The sequence below is a fragment of the Triturus cristatus genome, chromosome 3_1 (genome assembly GCF_964204655.1).
Source record: "Triturus cristatus chromosome 3_1, aTriCri1.1, whole genome shotgun sequence".
In the NCBI taxonomy this organism is placed as follows: Eukaryota; Metazoa; Chordata; class Amphibia; order Caudata; family Salamandridae; genus Triturus; species Triturus cristatus.
Genome location: NC_140583.1, coordinates 46728325 through 46743480, shown reverse-complemented (window position 1 = coordinate 46743480; position 15156 = coordinate 46728325).

Here is a 15156-nt window from a genome sequence, read left to right as displayed (position 1 = left end):
GTTACATTATGTATGTTGTGGAGTCCACAAAGACCCGTCCACCATGGAAAAACACTAGTAGGTGTCGTAACACAATGGGGGGACAGAACATATGTCTCGATTCTGCAGCCTGGTACAAGCTATCTACATTTTAAGGTTGCCTGGCCTAACCTCTCTTCTAGACAGGTGGGAGAAGGCCTTGATCTAAGAGGAAAGGCATGTGCTAACGAGCTAACATGGGCACTGAAGAAACAAAAATTAGCAAGGACCATTTCTCGTAAATAAGCAAAATACAGTTTTGAATATGTAAGTAACAGTTTCGATTGCATCAGAACATGGCATCCTTCTAACTAAAATGGTGGCACAGATGTCAACCTAAGTGGTGCGACATCTGTATCAATTCATTACATCTTACATACAGTACCTAGATATAATGTATTTAGCCATATAAATGCTAACAGAATATGAAGTAAAACACGAGTAAGAGGTAAAACTACGTTTCGATTCTATCACCTGTGGTCAGCTAGAACAGTGGCCTATGTGTGCCTCAGTGCTCTCTGGTCAGTTAGAGCACTGACCGATGTGTGCCTCAGTGTCCAGTGGTCAGCTAGAGTATTAGCCTTTGTGTGCCTCAGTGTCCTGTGGTCGGCTAGAGCACTAACCTATGTTATGCCTTAGTGCCTTGTGGTCAGCTGAAGCACTGACTTATGTGTGCCTCAGTGTCCTGTGGTCAGCTAGAGGACTGTCCTATGTGAACTTCAGTGCCCTGTGGTCAGTTAGTGCACTGACCTATGTGTGCCTCTGTCCTCGAGGAACAACAAGGTCTAAAATGTAGGGTTAGTACTCAAAATGATTGCATTGAGTTCCGAAACCTGATGACCAGTTTTAAGAAGCTAGTTACGGCAGAGATGACAAATTCGTTTTCTAGCTGTAGTAGCCTGATCATAGCTGGTCTACACGTACGGATACCCCAAGTCTTTAAAATTGGTTTCAGAAAAGCCCCCCTTGGCATCCGATAAAATTTACAACATAAAACACAGTGGATATTTGATTGAACAGAGATATCATCACAAGGGCATAGTAAAATTTCATTTGACCAATTATTACAAACAGGAAAGGTGATCATACGAAAAAAAGTGCCAAGTCTAAGACGGGTCAATAGCATTCGGGCATAGCAACTTGACTGGATCGACAGGTACCCTTGGAGCCATTCATGAACAGTTATTTGCTGGTATTCAATGACTGGATTTTTAGTTTTTTCCAGATTCCACCTTTTATTTGTTAGATGGTTGAGAGCCAGCTCTCTTAGCGACTTTCTGGACACCATTTCCATACTTGATGGCCTCACAAAAAACTCTGGATGTCCGAGGTCCGTTAGCATGTTCTTTACATAGGTGAGCCATTTGATATTACTTATTCCATCAAGTTTGAGGCAGTCAGTGATTAAATCTCTGTTTAACCCCTTCCCCGCTCATGACGGAGCCACTCCGTCATGAGCCACGGTTGCTGTGTGCTCATGACGGAGCGGTTCCGTCATGTCACGACCGTTGGCGGCCGCTCCGTCTACGCGGCGCTGTTTCTCCGCCTGTGCGGGGGGACAACGCAACTGGGCGGAGTCATGACGGAACCGCTCCGTCATGAGCACAGCTCAACCGTGGCTCATGACGGAGTGGCTCCGTCATGAGCACAGCGCCACCGCCCTCCCCCCCTGCACTCCCCAGCGCTGCGGCGGAATTCCCGCCGCAGCGAAGGGGTTAATGAAGTCTCAGGGGTAACCCAAATTTTATGCCACAATAATATAGGCGTGATTTTAATAACATCAGAAATGTACAATAAACCCAGCTCAATGTGTACAATGTAGGTTGCTGATGATTTGGGGACCCCTAATAAATAGCGCAGGAACTGATTTTCAGTTTTTTGTATCAGTTGTGGGTTTTCAATTCCCCAAAGGCCAGACCCATAAATAGCAGTAGAGATACATTTTGCTTTATTGATTGAAATCAATTCTTTCACGGGTCTTCCACCTAGTTTGGCCGCAAAGTTTTTCAGGGCTCCTATTGCTCGGGTGAAAGCTAGATGTCTGGCATTTATTGCTGCATGCCTGTTACCCTTCCTGTCAAAGTTTATTCCGAGGTAAGAAAATCGATCCGTGGTCTCGATCCTCTGCCATCCAGGAAAATTGGACAGGGTGCTTTCTTTGTCCCGGGACCACAAGCCATGGTGTATGTTTTTGTAGTGTTAATTGTTAGCCCTCTGTCTCTCATGTAGTTAGCAAATTTCAGGACGGCCCGCTGTAGGCCAATCCTGGTTCGGGACATAATGGCGGCATCATCAGCATAAAGGAATAATGGTGCCGATGTTCCCAGGATAGTTGGGTAATCGTACTGTGACTCCTTTAAGTATTGACCGATGGAATTTATATATAGGGTGAAGAGAAGGGGTGCTAAGATGCACCCCTGTCGCACCCCTCTCTTAATAGGGAACTTGTCAGACCACTCACCCTTGTTGCCATAACGTACCCTGGCACCTGCGTCCCTATACAGTGCTTTTATGAACTGGAGAATGTTAAAATCTATGCCCATTTCAGATAATGTGGACCATAATTTCTCGTGGTCCACACAATCAAAAGCAGAACTCAGGTCCACAAAAGTAACAAAAAGGTTACCCTTTTTAGCCTGAGTGTACTTAGATAAAACTAAGTCCAAATTTAAACCCTGCTCTATGGTGCCTTTACCCGATCTGAATCCGTACTGTAAGTTTGATACTATGTTATTCTCTTCTGCCCAAAGTTGTATCCTGTTTAAAATTACCCGGCCGGCTACCTTCATTAATGCATCTAGTAGTGATATTGGCCGGTAGCAGGTGGGGTCATTTCTGTCTCCTTTTTTAAAAATTGGAACAACTATAGCTTCGGAACAGGACGATAAAAACCCATGTCGGTTGGAGTGGTTTAAAACATTTGTTAGCAAGGGAGCCCAAAGATCAATCTCAGCTTTGTAGACGTCTATCGGGACTCCGTCCGGGCCCGGTGCTTTACCTGAAGGGCTTTCTTTAATTGCGTTAGTGACCTCCTGACAGGTAAAAATTATACCTAGCGGGAATATGTTCAATGAGTTTATAGAGTGTTGGGTACCTGTCCCATCAATCGTGGGATTAACATGGTCAAAGTTATTAACTTTGTCATACAGGTGTTTAAAATGGTTAACCCAGATTTCCCCATTGATGGCTGTATCTATAATGTCTGTCTGTTTGTTCTGTAGATAAGGAGCATTTACCGCTTTCCAAAAAGCTGTATTATCCTTAGATTTAGAGGCTTCATGAAGAGCCGACCAAGCCTCTTCCCTCAGGGCAAGTTTCCTTGATTTTACAGCCAGCTGATACAGCTTTCTAGCTTGGCGAATCTCCGCAGGGCATTTTGTTGTTGCATGCAATGCCCTTTTTAGAGCTTGGAGTGCTTTTGTGAAGCTTTTATCAAACCAACCATTTGGGATTAGGTCGGTACTCCCTTGTTAGCAGCTTTTTGGGTTCCAACTGTATTTTTAGGAACGAGCTCATAATTTGTGATGACTCCTCAATTTCTGACAGACAGACAAGCATATCTTCTTGAGTAATTACAGTTAAATTGTGTAGGAAACCTACAGGGTCTACCCTATCCCGTTTTATAGAATAACCATTTTTAGTAGCTAGGTTAATAGTGGATTGGTATGTAAACTTATCCACTGAGGTCTGTTGGCACCCTTTGATTTTTAAGTTAAAAGAAATTGGGTAATGGTCACTAAAAATAACATCATGTGTTTCCCATGTTGATACTAACCCTACGTGAGTTGTGGATATAAAGGTAAAATCAATTGTTGAGTTACAACCCCGCCCGTGAAAAGTTGGCTGAAAAGGAATATTTGGAATGCATAACTCATTAATATAAGACAAATTAAAATGGAAAATCATGTTGTTAAGGATATTTCCCAGGTTCGAGTGGATGAAGTGGGTTGGATTTTCGTCCTTGTGTTCACCGAGGCCGCAAATGCCCTTGGAACCATGTGGACAAACAATGCAATTAAAATCACCCAACCAGATCAGAGCCATCTCATCTTCTTTCTGGGCCTTAATAGTATTAACACTGTACATGTGTTTATCGATCACGCTTTCTAAACTATTTGTTGGGACATTGTTGTAAAAATGTATTAGGGTCAGAAACTTTATATTACCCCAACTAATTGATAGAATCTGATAATACTCAGTAGTCGATTGTCTGATTATTTTTATACCCTCTGTAACAGAAACATATATACATAGGCCTCCTTTATTTCTCCCATGTGGGCTTATTAGTGCGGGTGTGTGAAAGGTCTGGTATCCAGGTATATGCAATTCGTCTACAGCCCACGTTTCCTGGAGACAGATAATACTATAATTGGTGACTATATCTAGCCACGGTTGATGGGACACTTTATTTAAAAGACCTGCAACATTCCATGATATGATACTTTGGGTAGCCTTTACCCTCCTAGGAGAGGAGTCGTCAACAATTGTGTCTCTAAGTATGACAGCTGTGGGGGGAGAAGAAGTTAAGTTTATTTGACGATCAGGTTGGGAGATAGAGTCCGTGTATATTATGTCAGGATCGGTCTGGCCTTGGTCGTTAGCTGGCTCTTGAATTTTGATTCCATCATCCCAATGTTTATAGGCGTCTCTGCCTAAACATACAGTTCTAGAAAGGACGTTGGGTACCACAGTGGTAGTTGCGTGAGAGTGGGCCTCCAAATTATTTTTCGTCTGTCAATCCGGATCGTCTATATCTGTTAATGCCTCAAAATGATTGGTTAGAGGAATGGACCATAGTGGATACTGAAATACATTATGTGTACTATGATGTTGGTAGGGGGAAGGCCTATCTACATGTGGTGGAAAAGGGTAGGGATCTACCCGGCGACTAGATGTCCTAGGGTGTTGGGTTGGGGGGACATGTCTAAAGTTCTTAGATGTCTCACGGGTGGATCTGTTATTACAGGGCATAAGGAGAGATTGAGGGTAAAAATAGCTCAGATCACGGGTTGATATTCCTACCCCTCCTCTCTCAAGGTACCAGTCTACTATATGGGTGACTACCCTTCGGTCCTTGAAGTTAATGATTAAAATATCCCCCTCTATGTCTTTGGGTCTATGCCCTACCCAGGCCAGTCTTCTCACAAACAGAATTTCGCCATTTATATTAGGGGGCAAAGGTCTATTCTTCCTTAACCAATAGATTGCTTTGTTTTTGAGTTCTATGAACCCCTCCGTCTTCCCAGGTGTCAGCTCTGGGACTCCTGTAAGTACTATAACGTATGGGGCCACCTCGGGTGGCAAGTCGATATGCTGACCCGTTCCTTTCGTAGACCTGTCCGCCGGAGGTGCCCTGGTGATAGTTGTACTTTTACTTCCTAGTGTGTGTGTGTGAATGTGCTGGTGGTCTCACCGCGCCTGTTGGGGCAGGCGCGCTTACGGTGTTAACCGGAAGCAATATGTTATCTGTAATTGGCGGTAAGATATCCCCGGTAATGGTAGAATTAGAGGGTTTCTGGCCACAAGTAATATGAGGTGGAATAGTAGCCAGTTCCTTCAGTAGTTTACAATTCGATGAGGATACATCTCCTAGGGAGTCCAGTTGTTCACTTAATTTCTTGATTCTCTCAAAAAGAGGCAGTAGTAGGGATTTTACAAGGTGTTCTATTTTCTCTACTAGTCCCTGGGTTAAGTCAGACACGGGGGGTGTTTGGATATTTTCTTCTTGTAAAGGGCTTAAGTGTAATCTAGGTGTTTTAGTGCGGCTGCCTTTAGTACCCTCTCCACCCCGCTTTCTCTTTGATGTGGCCCCTGGCCTTGATATTTTGTGTGAATTACAATTTTTCTTGTTCCTGGGTTTAGTTTTGGGTGGCAAATTTGGTGAGGCCTCCTCCAGAATAGAATCTAGAGAAGGATCCGAGTTAGGGATGATAATAGCAGACCCCCTAGCAGATTCCATTGTTAGCGACTGATCTTGTAAAAGTAGAGGGAAGCCCGGGTCACTGATAGAGTTATTTTCAGTACATTGTATGGGTGGGGAAAGCGCTGTTTGAATAGAGCCCAAGGATGAACGTTTGTTAGAGTGTAAATCTAAAGACAGACGACGTTCGGTGTCAGCTATCTCATGATCTAGTTTCAGAGCAGCTTTAGACAGAAAGTGATCTAATGTCCCTCTACGAGGTCCTCCCACCAATGGTTTCTTGCCTTTACTTAGGCGTGTAGACAAGATTTCTGACATTGTGGCCGCGCAGCTAGCAGGGAGTCAGTAATATGGTATTACAATAGGATATCAAATCAGTTGTTATGTCCGGTTCACAGATCAAGAGTCTTACTTCTCGTCTTGATGATGAAGACCAAGAGGTGTGGCCCGTCCCGGCCTCGTCTGGCCCCGGACGGCCACAGACGGCCCGCCCTTTGCCCGGGCTTCGCCCGGCTCGTCCCGCGCGCGTCCCGCGAAGCACGTTGCAGGGGTTGAATTTATCCCACCTGTAGAGGGCGGGACAGGGAGGCGGCTTCAGGCCCAGATGGATTGTGGGCGATGTAGTGAGCCTTCCTCTGGACCGCAGTCCCCCCAGCTGCGAGCGTTTCCCGCGAAGCGGGAAACGCGAGTGGTAGCAGTGACAGCAAGATAATCACAGGACAGCAGCAAAAGGGAAGTGCAGGATCGTGGTTCTCCTCTCCTCGTGGACCCCACAGTTCAAACAAACAATCCTCTCAGGAACAGTGAACAAAGTCTCCCACGATGAGCGTTGCAGGGGTTGAATTTATCCCACCTGTAGAGGGCGGGACAGGAAGGCGGCTTCAGGCCCAGATGGATTGTGGGCGATGTAGTGAGCCTTCCTCTGGACCGCGGTCCCCCCAGCTGCGAGCATTTCCCGCGAAGCGGGAAACGCGAGTGGTAGCAGCGACAGCAAGATAATCACAGGACAGCAGCAAAAGGGAAGTGCAGGAGCGTGGTTCTCCTCTCCTCGTGGCCCCCACAGTTCAAACAAACAATCCTCTCAGGAACAGTGAACAAAGATCTTGTACTCATTTTAGTAGGGGTGTCAGTGGCGAAATGCTGACCCTTGCATATCGGATGGAATTTTTAGAGGTACCCAGTATTATAGCTGAAGTATCCTTGGAAACTTTCTGGCACTATCATAATGTATGTACTCCTTTGCATAAGGAGCTCACCCATGAAGAAATGCTGACATTGGTATAGAGAAAATAATATCTGATAGAGACATCTAGCTGCAGATTCCTTAACTTTGAATTCTCCCCATGAGTCAGACTGGATCTAGGAAATTCTCTCTTTTGGCTCCGCATGGATCTGGAGAAGCGTATCACTAGCTGTTTTCAGCCTGCTGTGATGGACGTTCGTCTTTAAATGTGTGCAAAAAGAATATATATATATATCCGGTGCCCTCTGGATGTAAGTTCTGTGGGTCCTGTACTCGCCAGATGTCGGGTATGGACCTACACTCTGTCTGTATGTGGTGCTGGGCGAGCATCACAACGCAGATGAGTGTGATGCCTGTCAACGGTTGAACCTGAAGGCGCTGCGGGAGCAGCGCGTGAAGCTTCTGACAGCGCGGTTGTCGAGGACTTCCAGCTCCTCATGATGTCGGTCTTCCTCCCGGTCCAGTGGTCGTTCCCATGAGTGCCGCTCTGCACCCTGTGGTCAATGGCAGCGTTCCCAGTCTCCTTCTTCGCTTGGGTCCTTCCCCGGCTGACCAGTAGATGTACTGCTTCGCTGTTTGGAGAACCCTTTGTCACGCATACTCTTTAATCCCTTTGTGATACTACCTACTTGGGCTTATGGGCCTATGACTTTACCACCCTGAATGCGCCCAATTTCGTCCAATCTCGGAAGCTAAGCTAGGTCAGCCCTGATTAGTACCTGGATGGGAGACTACCTGAGAATACCAGGTGCTGTGGTAACGTCCTGCTTTTCCTTAGTTTTGACTTGGGAGTTGCTATCCTGTCTTCTTATTGTTTGGTTGCGGTTCTTTGGTAGCTTCTTGATTACCCTTGCATGTCTATATTGTACCGGGGTACACATTCTTGATGTTCTCATCGCAGTGGGTTCTTGCGGTGATATTAGCATCTTAGGTTTAGTGTCACTTTGGCTAGTCCTCCTTAAAGTTTCAGGCGTACATGCCAGTATTGTGCCATGCAGCTCCGCCGGGCTAGCAATGTGGCCAGTTCACTGTTTTGACCGCCCACAGGATTGGCTGACCTCCTTAAATGTTTTCCTTGTCTCACGATTGTTGTGTGAGCTTTTCTCCTTGCATCAGGGCCTTGCATGACAGGGTGGGTCTGGCCTCCTTCAATCTTTTCCTTGTCTCACGATTGTTGTGTGAGCTGTTCTCCTTGCATCAGGGCCCTGCATGACAGGATTGGCTGACCTCCTTAAATGTTTTCCTTGTCTCACGATTGTTGTGTGAGCTGTTTTCCTTGCTTCATGGCCTTGCATGACAGGGTGGGTCTGGCCTCCTTCAATCTTTTCTTTATTTCACGATTGTTGTGTGAGCTGTTCTCCTTGCATCAGGGCCTTGTTGGCTGTGTTATATATATATCTAGATACATATATATGAATGTGTGTGTATACAGTTCTATATGTATTCGGTTCCCTGATTGTTTTACAATAGGGTCTCTTTCTCCCCTATATCTCTTATGAGTGTGATTTTTCACCTGAGTGTTCATTGGGTGTTTCTGGGATACTCGGGGGTCTATCCATTGAGCGCTTCTGTCCGGTATTTTGATATGCACTTTTACAGGCACAATATTTCCAAGTTAGCACCCTGGGGAATGTGGACCTATTGAGGCTTTTCTGGCAATTCCAATCACCTGGACTTCTGTTTTCATCCCTGGCTCTTGGAGCCTTCCTACGGCCTTCAGCTGGGATGCTCTTGGTGTATCTTGAGACTGGTCATCCTTACCGGCATGAGTATATTGTTGGTCCGGCATCCGTTGTTTCTATCCCTATTACCTCGGTATTCATGGGGCTGTGGAGTGGAGCCTTCAGTTCTGTGAGAGCCTATTCTTTTCTCCATTCTGGGGTAAGGGAAAAAGAAGCCAGGTCACTTTCTGGATCCCTACCCAATTTTTAGAGTGGGTTTTTGTTCAGGGGCCTCTGCTCTTATTCTTTTGGAGCTGGGGCTTCATGGATTCTTCCGGCGCAGATGGATTCACATTCGGCTCTTCCACAGTTGTTAGCAGTTTTAGGCCGCCGTCCCATTTCCTTCAGGCAGCTTCCATTGCAGAGTCCTTGTCGTTCTCTTACTATTACTAGAGGTCAGAGTGTTTTTCCGCATTCGAACTTCTTCGTTATCCTTGGTGTATGTTCGTTCCCTAGCACTTTCCCCTGTCTGAGGGAGGGGATTGTGCCTATTGGCCCCCTTTTTAGGTCTCGCCTGAGACAGCGCTTTAGCGCTGCACTGGCGAGACTTATAGTAAGCGAGTTTTGGAAGTGCAAACAGTGGCTTTTCAGGCCTCCAAATACAGTGCATGTGCCCCAGGCGCGCGCACCATTTGGCAGCCTGAAAAGCACTGCCTGATCACTTGCTTTGATGTCCTCAGTGAGCCGTGCGGACACTGAGGACATCAAAGTGCACACCATTTGCCACCCCCTTGTTTTTTCCTTTGATCCCTATCTTTCCCTTCCTCAATCTCACCCTCTCCCTGCCTTTTACAACTGCGGCCCGCCCCCACTCCCCCCTCCCCCCTCCCACTCCCTCCATTGTCATCGTATTTTGGAGTGAATTCACAGTTTGAGTCCGCTCCCACTACAGTGGTTCAGCACATTAGATAGAGGCGAGCAGTTCTGGGCTGCCGGTAAATTGCGTTTGGCTCTAACTAACCAAAACCTTTAAAGTAAACATGTTGTTCCTGACTAGATTTCACATGCTTTACTTAATCTTGCATTACCTATGTGTTTGTTTTTTCAAGGATTTTGTTACTTATTTTTCACGCACCTATCACTCTTGTCTCCCCTCCCTTATAACCTATTTCCAGGTTCTCCAGCGCCACAACGTCATATAAATGGCAATAGTGCTATGCAAATATAATCACTCCTCTGCAAATGAACAGACTAAAGTAAAAAAACATTAGATTTCAATGCTAAAAACTCTAACTTTCACAAATGCGAGACTGCTGCACGCTGCACACTGCTGCACGCCGCAAACTGCTGCACGCCGCACACTGCTGCATGCCACACACTGCTGCATGCCGCACACTGCTGCACGCCGCTGCACGCCACACACTGCTGCACGCCACACATTGCTGCATGCCACACACTGCTGCACGCCTCACACTGCTGCACGCCGCACACTGCTGCACGCCGCACACTGCTGCATGCCGCTGCACGCCGCACACTGCTGCACGCCGCACACTGCTGCACGCCACACACTGCTGCACGCCACACACTGCTGCATGCCACACACTGCTGCATGCCGCTGCACGCCGCACACTGCTGCATGCCACACACTGCTGCACGCCACACACTGCTGCACAGCACACACTGCTGCACGCCACACACTGCTGAACGGCGCACACTGCTGCACGCCACACACTGCTGCACGCCACACACTGCTGCATGCCGCACACTGCTGCACGCCGCTGCACGCCACACACTGCTGCACGCCACACACTGCTGCACGCCACACACTGCTGCACGCCGCACACTGCGTCACGCCGCACACTGCTGCACGCCGCACACTGCTGCATGCCGCTGCATGCCGCACACTGCTGCACGCCGCACACTGCTGCACGCCACACACTGCTGCACGCCACACACTGCTGCACGCCGCACACTGCTGCACGCCACACACTGCTTCACGCCACACACTGCTGCATGCCGCACACTGCTGCACGCCGCTGCACGCCACACCCTGCTGCACTCCACACACTGCTGCACGCCACACACTGCTGCACGCCTCACACTGCTGCACGCCGCACACTGCTGCACGCCGCACACTGCTGCATGCCGCTGCACGCCGTACACTGCTGCACGCCGCACACTGCTGCATGCCACACACTGCTGCACGCCACACACTGCTGCACGCCACACACTGCTGCATGCCGCTGCACGCCGCACTCTGCTGCACGCCGCACACTGCTGCACGCCACACACTGCTGCACACCACACACTGCTGCACGCCACACACTGCTGAACGGCGCACAATGCTACATGAAACACTGCTGCACGCCACACACTGCTGCACTCCACACACTGCTGCACGCTGCACACTGCTGCACGCCGCACACTACCGCACGCTGCACAATGCTGCGCACACTGCTGTATTACACACTGCTGCACGCCGCACACTGCTGCATGCCGCACACTGCTACACGAAACACTGCTGCATGCCACACACTGCTGCACGCCGCACACTGCTGCACGCCGCACACTGCTGCACGCCACATACTGCTGCACGCCGCTGCACGCCACACACTGCTGCACGCCACACACTGCTGCACGCCACACACTGCTGCATGCCGCACACTGCTGCATGCCGCACACTGCTGCACGCCACACACTGCTGCATGCCTCACACTGCTACACAAAACACTGCTGCATGCCACACACTGCTGCACGCTGCACACTGCTGCATGCCACACACTGCTGCATGCCGCTGCACGCCGCACACTGCTGCACACCGCACACTGCTGCACACCGCACACTGCTGCACACCGCACACTGCTGCACGCTGCATGTTGGACAGGCCACACGAAGGGCTTGCTCCCTCCCCGCATGACAGGGCCCAAGCCCCGGCCCCCCAGGCGCGACCCACGAGAATCACCCGCACCCCGTCTCCCGACGGAACTCCTGCCCTCGGACCTCCATGTATCACGGGCCCAAGCCACCACCGGCTCCCTCGGCCGGGTCAAGCCGCCATCTTGGGCCCTGCGCCACGAGGCCGCGTGGCCTCCCCCCGACCCTAACCCTGGGCCTGGCCGGCCCCGACATCCCGGCACCACCATCCACCCAGGAGGTGAGCGGACCACTTGGCAGGTCAATGGGAGAACGAAGCGCCAAGGACTCTCCCCCTCCAGGTGACGATCGCCTCCAGCTCCCCCAGGCACCGGCTCCACCCCCCGCTGGGTGTCTGGACACCTTCATCCCGGACCCTCCGACCTCCAACTGCGAGGGTCCGGACATCAAAGGGCACCTGCCCTATAACTGGAGCAGCTCCGGAGCAGGAAGGCAGTTGTATCCTGGAGTCGAGAGACACCGAGAGAACTCAGCCTTGACGGACTACTGGCGCTGCCGTAGCCCTATCTTGTGAACTATCGACCTGCCTGCTGGCGCTGCCGCGGCCTTCTGCAACATCCATCCTCGTCGGGACCTGCTGGCGCTGCCGCGGCCCGTTGTAACGACCATCTTCACCGGGACCTGCTGGCGCTGCCGCGGACCGTACATCGACCATCTTCACTGGGACCTGCTGGCGCTGCCGCGGACCGTGTATCGACCATCTTTCACTGGGACCTGCTGGCGCTGCCGCGGCCCGTACCAGCTAGACCACCAAGCTCGAGGATTGTGAGCTACCCACCATACCACCTCAACTACCAGACTGGTAACCAGACTATCCCGCTACCCCCTTTTCCCATCTTGAGAGACTTGAATCGAGGGGACCCCTGAGTCCAGACCTCCTTGTACCTTTTCATCGTACCTTAAGAAGTGCTTATAAAGAACGCTAACTCATCTCCTTGTGTGGTATCTGTCTGTGGGGGGGAAGTTATTTGTCTGTACGATCGCTGGAGACGGCTCTCCCCGGAGACCTCTCCCCTTGTCCTCGGCCGACCCTCCCGGTCCGTCTAACACTGCACAATGCTGCACGCCGCACAATGCTGCACGCCGCACAATGCTGCACGCCACACAATGCCGCACACTGCTGCACGCCACACACTGCTGCACACTGCTGCATTACTCACTGCTGAATGCTGCACGACACTGCTGCACGCAGCACACTGCTGCATGCCGTACACTGCTGCATGCCGCACACCGCTGCAAGCCGCTGCACGCCACATGCTGCTGCACGCCACACGCTGCTGCACGCCACACGCTGCTGCACGCCACACGCTGCTGCACGCCGCACACTGCTGCACGCCGCACACTGCTGCACTCCACACACTGCTTTTATGCGAGTTTATGCTACTGACATTGTAAATGACAATGCCTTTTATTTGTTTTAAAACCAAAGCATAAATAAAAGGCATTGTAATTTTACAATGCCAATAGCTCAAACTCTTATAAATGCGAGACCTATTGCATTGCAAATGCTTGTTTTTGCTGTTGTCCTGCTCAGGGCACGGGCCTCATGCGGTCTTTCATACCCCAGTTCAGTGCACTGTGGGAGTTTACGCACTACATTCTGACTTTGTCAGTAGATTTGTGTAGGTCTTCCTTCCTTCCTTCAGGCTCGATTTTTCTTGCCTGGGTTGTCTGTTTTTCCCTTTTATTATCACCCTTTAGAGGAGGACTTGATTCATTTTTTTGTCTTGTGAGGCTCCTGTTTATATATGTCATTTTTATTGTTAGGCGTTGTGAGTATGGGTGCGAGTATGGTATGATTGACTTTATGAAAGAATGTTGTTTGCACAATTGATAGCATGACATTTTTTATATGTTCCTTTGCTGTGATTCACTTAGATTGGGGGACATCTTATTATTTCATTACTGTTCTTGTGGGTGATAGTTTGAAAAGAAAAGGCATAGGATCATGCTATTTTATGTGTTCTATCATGTAGCTAACATATTATAAATTTTCTTTAAAATATTTATTAATCACTCAAACCTAAATAAAATATATGTTTGTATTAGTTATACCTGTTTTTGCTATTTGTTGTTAATTTCATGTGTCTGTACCTTCTCTGGTCCTAATCCCCACGTGATAAATTTGAGCAGCTATAGAGACGTTTTACGCTCAACTCATTTGGTAGGCAGGTGACACCCTTACCCTCCTTTTGCAGGCTTTTTTCTCATGTTTATGCCTCTATCAAATACACCGTTACCTGAGGTAAGTAACTTGTTCTTCTGACTTTTGACATTTGAAAAAATGGGATCTACTCTTAGGAAAGGCCAGGCTTTGCTGAAGCACCATGAAAGTACTGGAATATTTCTTGAATGCCATTCTAGGGTTTGTGGCAATTTTGCAAATTTCAGGGGAGAAGCCCACGCTCCCTGAAACTACCCACAAGTCTGTTTACTCGTTTTGTTCACTGGAATTTGAGGGAAGTATCACACCCCACCACTTGCATCGATCTTTAGCCTACACTAGAGAGCAGTAGTTGCAGGGAGTAAAGGGGCTAGTTTAAGAGTAGAGTGCACACTGTCTATGCAGAAAGGACAGAAGCAGAGATTCTGTAATAAAACAACAGCATTGTCTAATCGTAAAATGCATGTAATTGCTAACATTTAAAAAATGGCTAAGCCTGTCGCGCTCTTGATCTATTTATAATTTTCCCCAATTTATAGTCAACGTTGAGCTATGTGGTCCAGGCTATCTCAATGACTTTGAATCCTGCTCCCATGGCTTTGGGGAGCTGCATGGGTGTAGGCAGCTTCAGTTGGGGTGAGCAAACTGAGATAGTACATTGGTACAGCAGGAAGGATCGGCATAAGGCATGTTGGGCCTGCAGCAACATGCATGTCCGTCAGAGTAGTGGAATGGAAGAGCAGAACTAATTGCTTATTCTTTACCGCACAAATGTCAATAAGGAAAAAGAAAAACCTGTACTGCCTCCTTTGCAGCAATAATGTGGATGACACAGTCATTTTGAAAGAGGGATCATTCTTATTGAAAACTGCTATTCGCCAATAGGATTAGCCTATCAATCAAAACATGGTCCACAATGTAGTTAATGCACGCATTGAACATTTCATGAGGTTGTATGAATATTATTAGAGAATACTATTACCACATGTTAAAGGAGTCTCCCCATTGAAACTGCCACATCATTAAGTTTCTTTTAGGTGACTGAACTCTCCTCAGGAGGCAACAGGAGTATGACAAGCACTGTTTCCCAGTGGCAGCACACACCTTCTGCCGAATCAAATCAAATATTATATTCAGAAAGTAACCAACATGTGGGCAGAGTCAAAGCCCCTCTCTTAGGCGTGCTTCTTAAACTACTTTTTCTGTTGATCACATA